We start from the raw sequence: 14,258 nt of genomic DNA, 5'->3' as shown, positions 1-14,258 counted from the left end.
GTATCTTTAATAGAACCAGCCATTTTAATACTTACAACGAGCATTGCGATTGGCGTAGGGATAATGTAATGTAACGTCACATTAAAAAAACGGCGCCTCCGATTGGCTGATGCCGCAACATATCGATTTTTAATCAAAGATACATGCTCGGTGCCGTATTAAAACTAATTTTTACCATTTTTTTACTTAATTAGTTTTTACTTAAATCATCACAGCTTCAGCAGTTTTAGCTGTATCTAGCTATTTTTTGCTGTTTGTCTTTCTTTCGTTCATGAAAATTAACATATTGAATAATAATTGTGAAATGATATACTTTTCTCACATTTAATCGTAATTTGAGTACTTTTATTTTAACTATAAAATATTGAAAAATAACATATTTAAATGGGGAAAAAAGTAAGCACATGGACCCAGGTTATATGATTTAGAAAGAGCAACCTTTTCCCTATACTATTGATATGCAAAACATCTTAAAAAGTTTGATACCAGAACTTTTTCTTTCTTTATAGAAAAAAGTCCTGACAAATTTTAATCCTTTATATGATTAAAATTTGGAAAAAATGGCTTTTTCTATTAATTGGCTTTAATCTCTAATGTATATGGAACAGAATGGCAAAATCCAAAAAAAATTGTCACCTAGGTATGTTTGAGTGACAAAAGCTCAAAGACGAGCAAACTCACATATGAGAAAAAAATTGAATACAGGAAAATTTTGACTTCTCAGAGGAGTACATCCTTAATGATAATTTTTAAATCAAGATAAAAGAATTATAATAAATCCAATATAAAAAAAAAACTGAAATCCATGATGTACTTGATGCTTTCCTATTTCAGAGAAATTAAACTTATTGGTTTTATAGCAAGTAGTAAATACCAATATCCTTTATCACTGTTGTCAAAAGATTGATTATTAATTATAGATAAATCACTTGATTACTAAAATAGATATATATGTAATACTCATTTGCTTTAACGGATGAAATACTTCAGAATTTTAATTTTGTTGTATTTTTTTCCCAAATAAATGATTTTATCTTTATTTGCCATCTTACTACAATAAGCCTAATTAATTTTATAACAATAAGTTCTTTATCTGTAAAACAATCTTGTCACATTACATGTCCGTTCTTAATTTAGACACAGCTCGTCACACTAACGTGACCGGTTTTTTTTTTATCTGTAAAACAATATCGCCAAAGACGAATTACTCATCACGCAAATTTCACAGTTATCTACCTTTGCGGGTAGATATTGTTTGTGATGTCATACGTTTGCGAGGGTAATATCATAGAAAATGGAACACTTTCGTTCACATGATAATGATGTCACAATAAATACATTCTCGCAAGGGAGATAACTCTACAGTATGCAAAGATGGAATACAGTCGACAAGATTGGAGTACATACGTCCACTACATGGACTATTGATTGTGATGTCATGTTTTTGCGAGCATCACGTCATAGAAAACGACACAAATTTCGCTCACATAATAATGATGTCACAATTGGTATCTATCCACAAGGGCAATAACTCTACAATATGTACAGAGGGAATATAATCGATGAGGTCGAAATAAATACCTCCGTTGCATGGTCCTGAGCTTATATTGATGTCTGTAATACCAGCTGTTCCTCTGTATAAAGTAGACAGGAACTTAATCTGAAATGTTAATTACATTGTATATACATTTCACTGTTACACAGTAATTATGCCAAGAATTAGAAAATAAAGGTATTGTATTTGAGAATTATTTTTATTTTTGTACAACAAATAACATGTTCGAATGAATTTTGAGTTATTTTTAGAAGATGGAACTTATTTTATTAGAATATATATATTTTTTATTTTGATCAAAGAATAAGATGTTGGAATGAATTTTGAGTTATATTTAAGGAAATTGAATTGTATTGTATTAGGGTGGTTTTTTTTCAATTTTGATCGACAAATAAGATGTTCTAATACATTTTGATTTATAATTGAGGAAATGGAATTGTATTGTATTTGAGTTGTTTTTTTCTTAATCAATAGATGAGATGTCTGATAAATTTTGAGTTATAAATGAGGAAATGGAATTGTATTAGACATTTTTGTTTACTTTTGATCACCAAATAAGATGTTTGAATGAATTATGAGTTATGATTTCGGATATAAAATTTTATTGTATTTGAGTTTTTTCCCCTCATAATTAACAGATAAGATATCGGGATTATTTTGAGTTATAATTGAGGAAATTGAAGTGTATTGTATTTGGGCCTTTTTACTTTTGATCAACTAATCAGATGTTTGAATAAAATTTGAGTTATAATTGAGGAAATCGAATTATATTGGGACCTTTTTACTTTTGATCAACTGATAATATGTCTGAATGAATTTGAGTTATAATTGAGGAAAATGAATTGTATTGTATTAGGGTTTTTTTTTACTTTTAATAAACAGATACGATGTCTAAATGAATTTTGAGTTAAAATTGTGGAAATGAACTTTTTTGCATTTGCGGTTTTCTCATGTTAAAAACATTTTACAGACATATACGTTTTCCACATCTATCGAACAGGAGGCAATTCATTCTGATGTGGTGAATGATTCTATCGATCTTTGGATTATTAGAGGGGAAATACCTTATCCAAATTCCAAGGTAAGGTCGCTACCCTTCGGATGAAAGTCCCACCAGTGTCAGTTGTTATATATAGCACCTGCTCATTCCCATCTTTGTCGAAGAAACTGCTCCTTACTTTAGCGTTCGAGCTGCTGTCATCTCTAACCACAGCGTCGTAAAAACTAAGGCACCGAACTCCATCTACATGTATTTTCATATCATTGAAAAACTTGGAGACCGTACATTATCTATATTTTAATAAATGATTATTTAAAATTCCATTTATATTGTATACAATTCATAAATACAAATTCAGGCATCGGACCATATCTATATTAATGCCGTTGATAAGAACAATATTAGGCACTGAACCCCTTCTATATTTGATTATTGATGAATACAAACTAGGGCATTAAACTCCATCTAAATTCATATCATTGATAACAAAAACCTCTGGTACTGAACCCCCTCTATATTCATTATCCGTCAAAAAAAAAAAAAAAAAAAAAGCACCAAACTCCATCTATATTTGTATCATTGATGATAAATAAAAACCGCAGGCGCCGAATTCCGTCTATATTTGTATTATTGAAGATATTATTAAGTGAAAACCACAGCCTCAGATACCAAACTTCATCTATATTTATATTATTGAAGATAAGTGAAAACATCAGATACCGAACTCCATCTATATTCATATTATTGAAGATAAGTGAAAACCTCAGATACCGAACTCAGTCTATGTTTGTATTATTGAAGATATTATTAAGAGAAAACCACAGATACCGAATTCCGTCTATATTTTTATCAATGATAAAAAGTGTAAACTACGAAAACTCGTAGTGCTAATCTATGTTACCTTTATCAAATTTATGTTAACAAAGTACCCACATGGGTACCGCAGACAACACGTGTATAACAAAAGGCACCGAATTGAGAGCATACATCAAAATGTATCAACTATCAAAAAGCAATACTTAATTTTGAAGTTCAATAATTGATACAAAGTTTCTTTTCATATTCAATTTTAAAGAAAATATTGTGCTAATGAAATGAAAAAAAATTGCATTTTACATGTAATGCCGTCGGATGATAATTAAAGTTACATGTGCTGTTATTGTCATAGTGAGAAAGCAAGAAGAGCTTTGAATGTTATTCCCAACCAAAGCTCATGATAATTACGTTTATAGTGCAGTAAAATACTACACACGGTCAATTCTAGAAGCCAAATTGTGGTCTACCATTTCATTTCACATGTCTTGAGTGGTCTCTAAATGGACTTTTATCTATATGTTTTATCGTATCTACATATAGCAGTAAATATGACATTACAATTTATATATCCCGCATTGTTTGCAAATACTTATAAAATTTTCATACATGTTTGTACTGTGTCTACAGCGACATTCCTTAAATAAAAGTGTGGTTTTAATAGATTAATGAAGAAACAACACGAAGTCAACATTTTCGCGCAGTTATTGGACATGTATTATCACAATACGCATGTAAAAATGAACCTACCTTGAAATTCCACGTTTGATTCTAGTATCGCCTCGTCCGTTATCGTATAGAACCCAAGAGTGTATGCCACTAGATATGGCATTGTAATGGCATTCTTAAACAGTAAGAACATATGTGTAGAACTAATTACGTATGCGTTTTACGTACAGTAATTGTGTACAGGGGGATCTACAAATCTCAGGTATGAATTGGGAATATCCATGGTAACATACATATTGTATAATAAGTAATTAAATATGCATGCTGCAGTTATTTCTATTGGTTAGACGTTTGAGGTTATTGTTGTATAGTTAGAAATACTTGTACGTCGCGTATTATGACGTCATAAACGAAGAACGTTTTCGCGGGAGATTTTAAAATCGGCACACTTATTGACCAAACTAAACGATGTTTAAGACATTAATGTGTCACAACTTAATTTGTTTTCCTTTTAAAAATCGAGTAAAGTCATGAAAAGTAATATCTTATAAGTACGTTACTGAATTTCTAAGATTAAATTAGAATTAGCGAAGAGTGGCCATGAAGAATATTCTTCCAGTTTGTGTAAAACTTTCTAAACGCAAAATATATTGACAATGACGGTTAATAAGGGGATCTACAAACCGGATTTCTAACTTGGGAGAATTCGACGCTGCCTGTCGATACGTCTGTGAAACAACAAACTCCCTCAACATCTGATGATAGGTCGCATCCCACACTAGCTGCAAAATCATACATTCTGAAAATTCTCAATTCCGATTAGCATCCGATTTACATCTCAATAAACCAAACTTTTCATTTACTGTTAAATGCCTAAATTGATCTAGTAGATATGTACTACATTATGGAAATTGGTTTATAGGCATTAAAAGTTAAAAAAAAACCATACAGAATGATATTGTATTTGTGGATTTTTAGGGCAATACTTCATGAATTTATTTACGTTCAACACACATGATGTTTTACCTGTGACATAAACGAAGGTTTACCTCTTATTCACACGACGTATTACCTGTTATTCAACGAAGTTTAATCTGTTATACAACAAAGATTTACCTGTGACACACAAGACGTGTTACCTCTGACACACAATATGTTTTACCTGTGACACACAAGACGTGTTACTTCTTACACACAACATGTTTTACCTGTGCCATACACGACCTTTTACCTGTGTCACAAGACGTTTTACCAGTGACATACACGAAATTATACCTGTGACACACAACACGTTTTATCTCTGATAAACACGACGTTTTAACTCTGACATACACAACGTTTTACCTCTGACACACACAACGTTTTACCTGAGACATACACGACGTTTTACCTGCGATATACACGACGTTTTACCTGAGATATACACGTCGTTTTACCTGAGACATACACGACGTTTTACCTCTGACACAAACAACGTTTTACCTGAGACATACACGACGTTTTACCTCTGACACACAACACGTTTTACCCGTGGCACACACGACGTTTTACCTCTGATACACACGACGTTATTCCTGTGTCACAAGACGTTTTACCTGTGACATACACGACATTATACCTGTGACACAAATGACGTTTTACCTGTGACACACACAACGTTTTACCTGAGACATACACGTCGTTATACCTCTGACACCCAACACGTTTTACCTCTGATACACACGACGTTATTCCTGTGACACACAACACGTTTTACCCGTGACACACACGACGTTTTACCTCTGATACACACGACGTTTTACCTGCGATATACACGACGTTTTACCTGAGATATACACGTCGTTTTACCTGAGACATACACGACGTTTTACCTCTGACACAAACAACGTTTTACCTGAGACATACACGACGTTTTACCTCTGACACACAACACGTTTTACCCGTGACACACACGACGTTTTACCTCTGACACACAACACGTTTTACCCGTGCCCACACGACGTTTTACCTCCGATACACACGACGTTATTCCTGTGTCACAAGACGTTTTACCTGTGACATACACGACATTATACCTGTGACACAAATGACGTTTTACCTGTGACACACACAACGTTTTACCTGAGACATACACGTCGTTATACCTCTGACACCCAACACGTTTTACCCGAGACACACACGACGTTATTCCTGTGACACAAGACGTTTTACCTGTGACATACACGTCGTTATACCTCTGACACCCAACACGTTTTACCCGAGACACACACGACGTTATTCCTGTGTCACCAGACGTTTTACCTGTGACATACACGTCGTTATACCTCTGACACCCAACACGTTTTACCCGAGACACACACGACGTTATTCCTGTGACACAAGACGTTTTACCTGTGGCTGTTACGACGTTACATGTTTCTCCGCTATATCCTGTCGGACATATACAATAAAACGACACGGAAACATCCTCTTCACATGTACCACCGTTCTTGCATGGATTACTGACACACACTACAAGGAAATAAAGGACGAACAACAAATAATTAGCATACACGTTGCTCAGTTATTCTTTATTTTAAGTAACAGAGTTATCTGCCCTTGCGATTAGGTATCTATTGTTACGCCATGTTATTATTGGTGTAACATCATATTTTTAGCGAAGATATGCCCTCAAAGTAATGACGTCACAATCGATACCTTCCTGAAAGGGAGATACATGTAACATTGTAACTCATTATCTATATTTTACAGCGATAAGATTCTTGTCATCGAAGAACATACTGTGAACCAATTTTCTTAGCGAAAGTTTATATTCCCGAACTTGTTTTGAAATCATAATCGCGAAATTAAATATCCGCGAAGGAGAGTTTGTTAACAGTATGTGTAGAAATAGTTTTATTTTGCATAACGTTCAGACCTTTCGTTTCTCTATCTAAAGATGCTCCACCGCTGACTAATTGTATTTTTTCACTTTCAAAAACAGGAGCAGAAAAATTCGTGGCACTATATCCTACATGGTATGAAATACTTATTGCGCATGCACCAAGGGCAAAATAACTTATTTGATATTATTTTTTGTTTTAATTAGGCATTTATACACGATTAAACACCAATTATAAGTTATGCTTTGTCGGCGGTGGGATATCTTTAAACGTTAATCAGGTCTCACAAGTGGAAACCTCTACTCCAACGTCTTCAAAAATGTTACTGGACAAATGGTTTTGTTTAATGTAAATACATAAAATTTGCATGTTTGTGATATTCAGTGTAGTGTAAACAAGTGTAAAATAAAGTAACATAGTCTCTTCTTACTTGACAAAAACGCTTCTGCCTCCAGAACGATACCGCTTCCTGCAGTAGTGAAACGGTCCTCGGCATTTAGTATCACCATGGCCAAGTTAGACTCACTGTTTGGAAACGTCACAAAGACCTTCTGCGTGGTTGACAAACCACATTTTCTAACATTATTAAACAAAAATAAGATTAGATTAGGATTTGGCATTGGTTTACATTACATCCATTGTATATCTTACGAATTAATGAATCATAAGACATGCATTTACGTTCATCAGTTCATTAGATGAAATATTTAATTTTCTGTGATGTCAAATGCGGACCAGACATTTCAGTCGGATTTTAAGTCAGTGAGCTCAAGTGGACTTGGATTAAATCTAAATATGATACGTTATTGAACCCGTTTCACGTTGTAACATAACGGTAGAGAGAGGATCTTACAAGGCATGCTGAAAAGCCTCCAATGAAAGGGCATACACAATATACTACCTTATCCTCTTAGTAGTTCCTGTCAATGACTGTACCCACAAAGAAGGAATTCCTGTAATGCTCAAAGTTGTGTGTCGGTACCGTGAGGAGTTTTGAATTTATGGGTTTTATTTCTCTTTTTTTTCAACAATATTTTTGGTGATGTTATTTTCATAATACTTAGCTTTGATGTTTCTTTTGGGGTGTTGTTTTATCGGATATTTGGATGATCGGAAAAGAATTTTGATATCAGACTCCTTTACATTTGGGAATCAACATCATTCGTAGTGACAAATAACATTAAATTAACAATCTCAATTTGAAAGCATGTCATTTGACTTAGCGACTTAAATGCAATCAATCATAACGTGATGCAAGAAAATCATAGATGAACTTTGACTTTGGTATAAAAAGAGCAATCTGAGTTCTCGCAGACTTAATCCCAGACTTAAAAGGAAGCTAAAACAATGCCTATACTTAATTAAGTTTGACTTGTTTGTATTAATTCCGAATTAATTCGACAATTATTGAAAAATGTTTGAATCGTACATTGCCTTAAAGATAGAACGCGAACATGTTAAACCGCTACAATGATGTTTCCCCGTTTCTTAGTTAACAATGCGAAAATTTCGATCCGTGTAAATACTGTATAATTGTTAAATTTTGCGAGAGTAAATTTTCGCGGGTGTAAAATTTCGCGATTTATTGTTTTGAACTTATTCGCGAGGGCTTATTTTCGCGGATTATCTTTCTAGCCTTTTTAACTCCCATTATTATGCCAGACTATAATACGTGAAACAATAACTTCGATAAAATTTTCGAGGTATTAAATTTCGCGATTTTGGATGGACCCGCGAATTTAGCGGAATTAAAACCCCGCAAATATTAGCAACTATGGTGTAACGGTGTGTTTACACGTAACAACACTTACACCAGCCCCTTCTGTCCCATGAGGTTCACTCTGTACTCTACATAATGTCCTAACCGACCAAGTCGTCCACACGGGACATCCAAACTGTTCTGTCGGATAACTATCCTGTGGTTAGCTGGTGCCTAGAAAAAAGAAAAATAACGAGTGTCAACTCTAGGTATTTCATTTCGCAGTGAAATGTAAGGTTTGAAGGTGAACATAAAAGCGATATATTTCAATCCAGTTAAATATTAATTTTGATAATTTGAATCGCTTTTTGCCAATCGGAATGCAGCATTGACAGTAAAATATCATTTTGATTGTTACGTCATTAGTTGTGCGAAAATGACGTCATATTTTTGTGTAGAAATTCACAAAAAACACGACGTAGTAATCGCAAGGGCAAATATCTCTGTAAAATGCAATGGCGAAATGACCTTTGCGAGAACTAGTGATGGACTTCTGTAAATGGGAGCGAGAAAAATGTAATAAATATAATATTCCTTGTTTCTTGATGAATGTCATTAATATTTCATCTTGTAAGGTGGAAACTTTGATGTTGTTCACGAGTGCGAATTTCACTCGTGAAAGTTTCCACCTCACTCGATGAAATATCACAAGTATTCATCAAGAAACAAGAATATCCTCTATTTATCACTTTAGAACTCACAATATTCAAGCATGGTAACAATTGAAATTATGTCTGAAATAAGTCCAACATCAATGGATGATACAATAGAATGTCCTCACGCAGGAGGGGATTCAATCAATATTCAACATTCTTAAGCAATATCCATGCACACCTAATTCATTGCCTATCTTAATTCCTGTTTTTCCACATAAAAGATGCATGAATATCATCCTATTTATATGAATCCATAGTCTGGTATAGTCACTATAAATATTGCAATAACTGATACATTTTTTTAAATAAGAGGCAAATGACCAAATATTTAATGATATGCTCACAACCTGAACGATATGAAGCTCCTTCGATATGGACAACGTGTATGGCTAAAAGGTCATTGGTTTTTTTTCTTCTATTTTCTATTTCGTGTAAAAACCCTGTTATTAACAGCTTCAGAGTTTAGTTAATTTTCTTTATAACTAAAAAAACACTAGTGCGATACACATTTAATAAAAAGAAATAGATATTTTCATTTCTTTTAAACTTATTTTTGTAACGTTTCCGTCGCTCCGCCTCTTCCAACTATCCCGTCTTGTCTCAATTAAATGTCGGAGCATATACAATACAAAATGCAAAGCTACGTGTGGTAACCTTACATGTTGATATACCGTCAATAACCCTGTAATTTGGTGTTAGTACGGATATTCTATATTGCCGTTATTTTCGCGGGATGATGATTTCGCGGTTTGGCGGGCAATCACGTTGATAATTAGCGCAAAATGGTTATCCTTAAAATGATAGGATTTGGTTGAAAAAATTACACAAATCTCAGAATGTTGATTCGGATAATGTTTTTTTTCATTTTAGTTCCAAATCGCGAAAAAAAATTGCTCGCGAAAATAACCGGCTATTCGGTACTAACATTTCACTGACATTTTGAACATCAGACTACTTACTGCAATTACGTACCGTGTATTTCGGGGAATGGACTAAAAAACTCATTTTGCGGAAAAAAACGTTATTGTATTTAATGTTCCCTAAAAGACCAATTCATACGAACCTTGAAAACATAGGTACACACACCGCCTGTCGGGTAGGGATCAGGGGATGTGATTTGTACGGCTGTGCCCGCCACTAGGTCTATGATTTGACCACAGGTACCTGTACGTAAAGAATCAATCACAAATACTGTAAGCGTGAGTATTTCACTTTAATTATCGTATCTGTGTTTTGTTCCGAGGAAGACATAATCTTGGATTTTTGATTATATAGGTTTTTATTCACAAAATTTTACACGCGGTGGAAATTTCCCCTTGCATAATTTTTTACGTTTACATGATAGGCCTTAAGTATGTTTTATTGAAATATCACGCGAAATGATCAGAGGTTGTCAGGTATAAAACAAGAAAAGAAATATTAGAAATAGAAAAATGCACAACTTTGATAAACTGTAAGTTATGTTTTAGTCCAAGAAGCCTTAAACAAGCTAGTTCTTACCAGTAATGACTCCTATTTGATTCAATCGAAAAAAATATAAAATAATAATATTAATCTTAATCAATCTGAAATAAAGAATTATATAAAAAAAATACAAATATACATAGATAAAGATAAATATATAAATAAAAATAAATATATAAATAAAAATAAATATATAAATGAAAATAAATAAATATTAAAAAAATAAAATGGAATTAAATAAAATTAAAAAGAATAAAATAGATAAAATAGATAAACAAATAAACAAATAAATTAAATGGAGTAACAAAAAAATAATGAGACCTACTTGCGATTCCAGCACAAGTAGGACCGTCCAGGTAATCGGGACAACGACAATGGCATAGGTTGTTAGCTACCGTCTTTCGTATGAATCCGCCATTTTCGCAATTATTTGTACAACCTACAATATATAGCATGATCTCAATTTGGTAAATATTTCTTACGTAGACAACAGTGGCACTATTGTGCCATTGTATTGTTATTTAGACATCTCCAGTTCTGGACGTAGACATACACTGTGCTTTTCCCGCCTTTTCATATTACAGAGTTAGTTCCCTTGCGGGTAGGTATCCATTGTGACGTCATTATATTGCGGGCGCAATTCACGTCGTTTTCCACGAAAAGTATGATGTTACACTCATAAAACACATGACGTCACAATCAATACCTATTCACAAGGGCCGGTAACTCTGTAATATGAAGAAACATTACATAACACGTAGACGGACGCATAATCGGCACATGCTAGTAATAGAATGATACTATCTATCAGTATAGCATAGTAATATTAATGGATTTCGGATATGATCGTTATTTGTAAACCTTCATTAATTTTATCACTTGTTGAATGCTTACACGCTACAGAATATTGAAATATATATATTTGTTTTTTAATACTTTTAAGACAACACACGAATCACGTCTGTCCGTCTACGTTAATGTGGCGAGTCTACCTTTAGAAATGAAGACTATTAATATGAGGCCAGGTCAACGTTTGACGAGTACCCATAAAATAGACAAATATATGAATGTAAAATTGAAATCCATAGCCACAAGGGGTATACAAAATTCAGCCTTTGTTATAAAATGTGACAAACTTCTAACTGAAACGTCAATATAAAATACACGTCATCAACACGATGAAATGTGGTTGACAAAATCAGAATTATCAGAAAGTAAACATTATAAATGTGCTTTGTCACAGAGAGTTGTAAAAGGAATTGGGTATGGATGGCTGACCTCAATTTTACCAGACACGTATAGATACAGTTAGGAAGGAATCCAAGCTGCATGTTGCATGTTATTTTAAAGCGGAATAAAAATATGTGAATACAGTATTCTTATTCGATGTCCCATATAGAAAATCGATTTGAGACATCTTTAGCCATTTTTGGTAGAAAACGTGCGACTTTTAAAGGCAGAGATGCTCCATTCAGTCAGTTTGTCGGTTCCCTTGCTATCTAAACAATATATACACAACAGAGAAATAACAAAACAAATAAATAAATAAACGTTTGAATTCAAAATAAAATGTTTCAAAGAGAATTTTATATATATATATATATATGAAAAAATGGAAAAAAAATTAAATTCAATAAAAATTAACCAATTAAAAATATGTTTTAAGTCAACACCAGACATACATACATACCTAGCTATTTTTATGTCCCTGTGTACGATGTACTCACCTTCATCACAGTTATAAGCCTCCACCAATGTTTGGCTGTCGTAATGTGTCAGGTGGTCCACTTCTGTGTACAGGAGTCTGTCGTACGCAGGGTAGGATGTCTCCATCGTTCCCGTGTTTAAACACTCATTAAAGATCTGAAAACATAAATCAAATTTTCAAATATTTACATTTGTGTTTCCTATATAGCGTTACCAACGAATTTGACGTTCATTTTAGTATGAACGTCACATTTGACGCGTATCGATACATTGACTGTGAATGAGATAAAATGTAAAGGCACTGATTCCGCAAATACTTACCTTTACACTTTTAGATATTTTGCATATGATATTAGAAAACTTGCGGCATAAATTAGCCACCAGTCTCTAGAAAATTGGGGGGAAATCACTAAAATTTGGCTTGATAATTTTCGTCTTCACTACATCTTCGATTCTAAGTTTTAAACTACCTTGTGGCAAAATGCTTCACTCCTACGAATCTAAAATGCTAGAAATAGTATCACAATAGTGAGCTTTTCATAATCGCAGGAAAACATTAATTTTACGAGAAAAAAATGAGAAAACGAAAGGATATTTATGAAAAACAAACCGGAAAAAAACATGATTTGGAAGTTTTAAATATATGAATGTAACGTTAATCAAAGTTCTGATTTTCTCTATTCTCATTAGCAAATTAATGGTAAAGTTGAGTTCGATATATAGCATATAGTCTCGATATTTCAATTTTTACAAGCATCGAGTCAATAATTCGTCTGTGACGTCATTACAAAAAAATGTTAACTTCTTCAGAACGATGCGCTTTAACCATCAATATTCCTAACATATACATCGTATAATTCTTCTTTTGACATCTGTCAAAGAAACTACATATCTAATAAGTAATTCAATGCCAATGATGGTAGAATCTAAAATAAAGACTCAGTTTACGCCCTCGTCATTTTATGATTATAGCAGGGCGGTATTATAAGTCTCTTATATATGTGGACATGGATGATAGGGATATTCAACACGAGGGTACAAAATGTTGTAAACCCGAGGCTTGGCGAGGGTTTTACAACATTTTGTGACCCTCGGGTAGAATATCCCTATTTTTCATATCCACATATGAAAGAGTATTTTCCCTCATACCTTGACGTGTTTTATTGCAATCTTACTACCACGATTTTCCGCCATTTTGAAATAAATTCGAAAACACCGCGACTGCAAGTCCCTATACGTGAAAATTGTATGATATTTTCAATGCAAATTCCGTTGTTTGTATCTTTTAAAGTAACCCAGCTGAGTGGGTAGCCAAGCAATACAGCCTTAGGCGACATGTGTGCTAGACCAGCCAGTATTACACGTGTAGGTATGAGAGAAAACATGATATGAACCTCAGAAAAGGTCCATAATTAATACAAAAGTGAATATGGTGCGATAAGCAAAACAAATTATTCTGTTAAATATACAGAAAATATGATATAAAGCTTGATACTGTTAACATTCTTTCGCAGCTACTTAATTTCGCGATAATTTCCCGAAGATAAAAATTCGCGGAGTTTAAAAAGTTGACCTTTCAGTATAATTGATGTAGATGTTATTTCGCGGAAACAAACTTTCGTGAAATTTCTTTGATTGCGAAATTCGCAAAAGGACATTGCACGCGAAAGAAAGTCGTTTTACAGTAAACGGAATAATATTGTTAACATATCGTTAGCTACACATGTATTCTTACATCTGGTGTGTATTGCAT

General features: G+C 33.5%; 1 long non-coding RNA gene across 1 annotated transcript; it reads right to left on the bottom strand.

The window, feature by feature from the left end:
- Positions 1-6,372: 6,372 nt before the first annotated feature.
- On the bottom strand, positions 6,373-8,859 carry LOC138309176 (uncharacterized). The gene is made up of 3 exons (XR_011206210.1): positions 8,731-8,859; positions 7,350-7,495; positions 6,373-6,548 (listed from the first exon to the last, which is right to left on the bottom strand). It is a non-coding gene; the product is annotated as an uncharacterized lncRNA (long non-coding RNA).
- Positions 8,860-14,258: the final 5,399 nt, after the last annotated feature.

This window comes from Argopecten irradians, chromosome 15 (genome assembly GCF_041381155.1).
Source record: "Argopecten irradians isolate NY chromosome 15, Ai_NY, whole genome shotgun sequence".
Lineage (NCBI taxonomy): Eukaryota > Metazoa > Mollusca > Bivalvia > Pectinida > Pectinidae > Argopecten > Argopecten irradians.
Note: the sequence above shows the minus strand (reverse complement) of the source record. Positions and strands in the feature narration are given on the sequence as shown.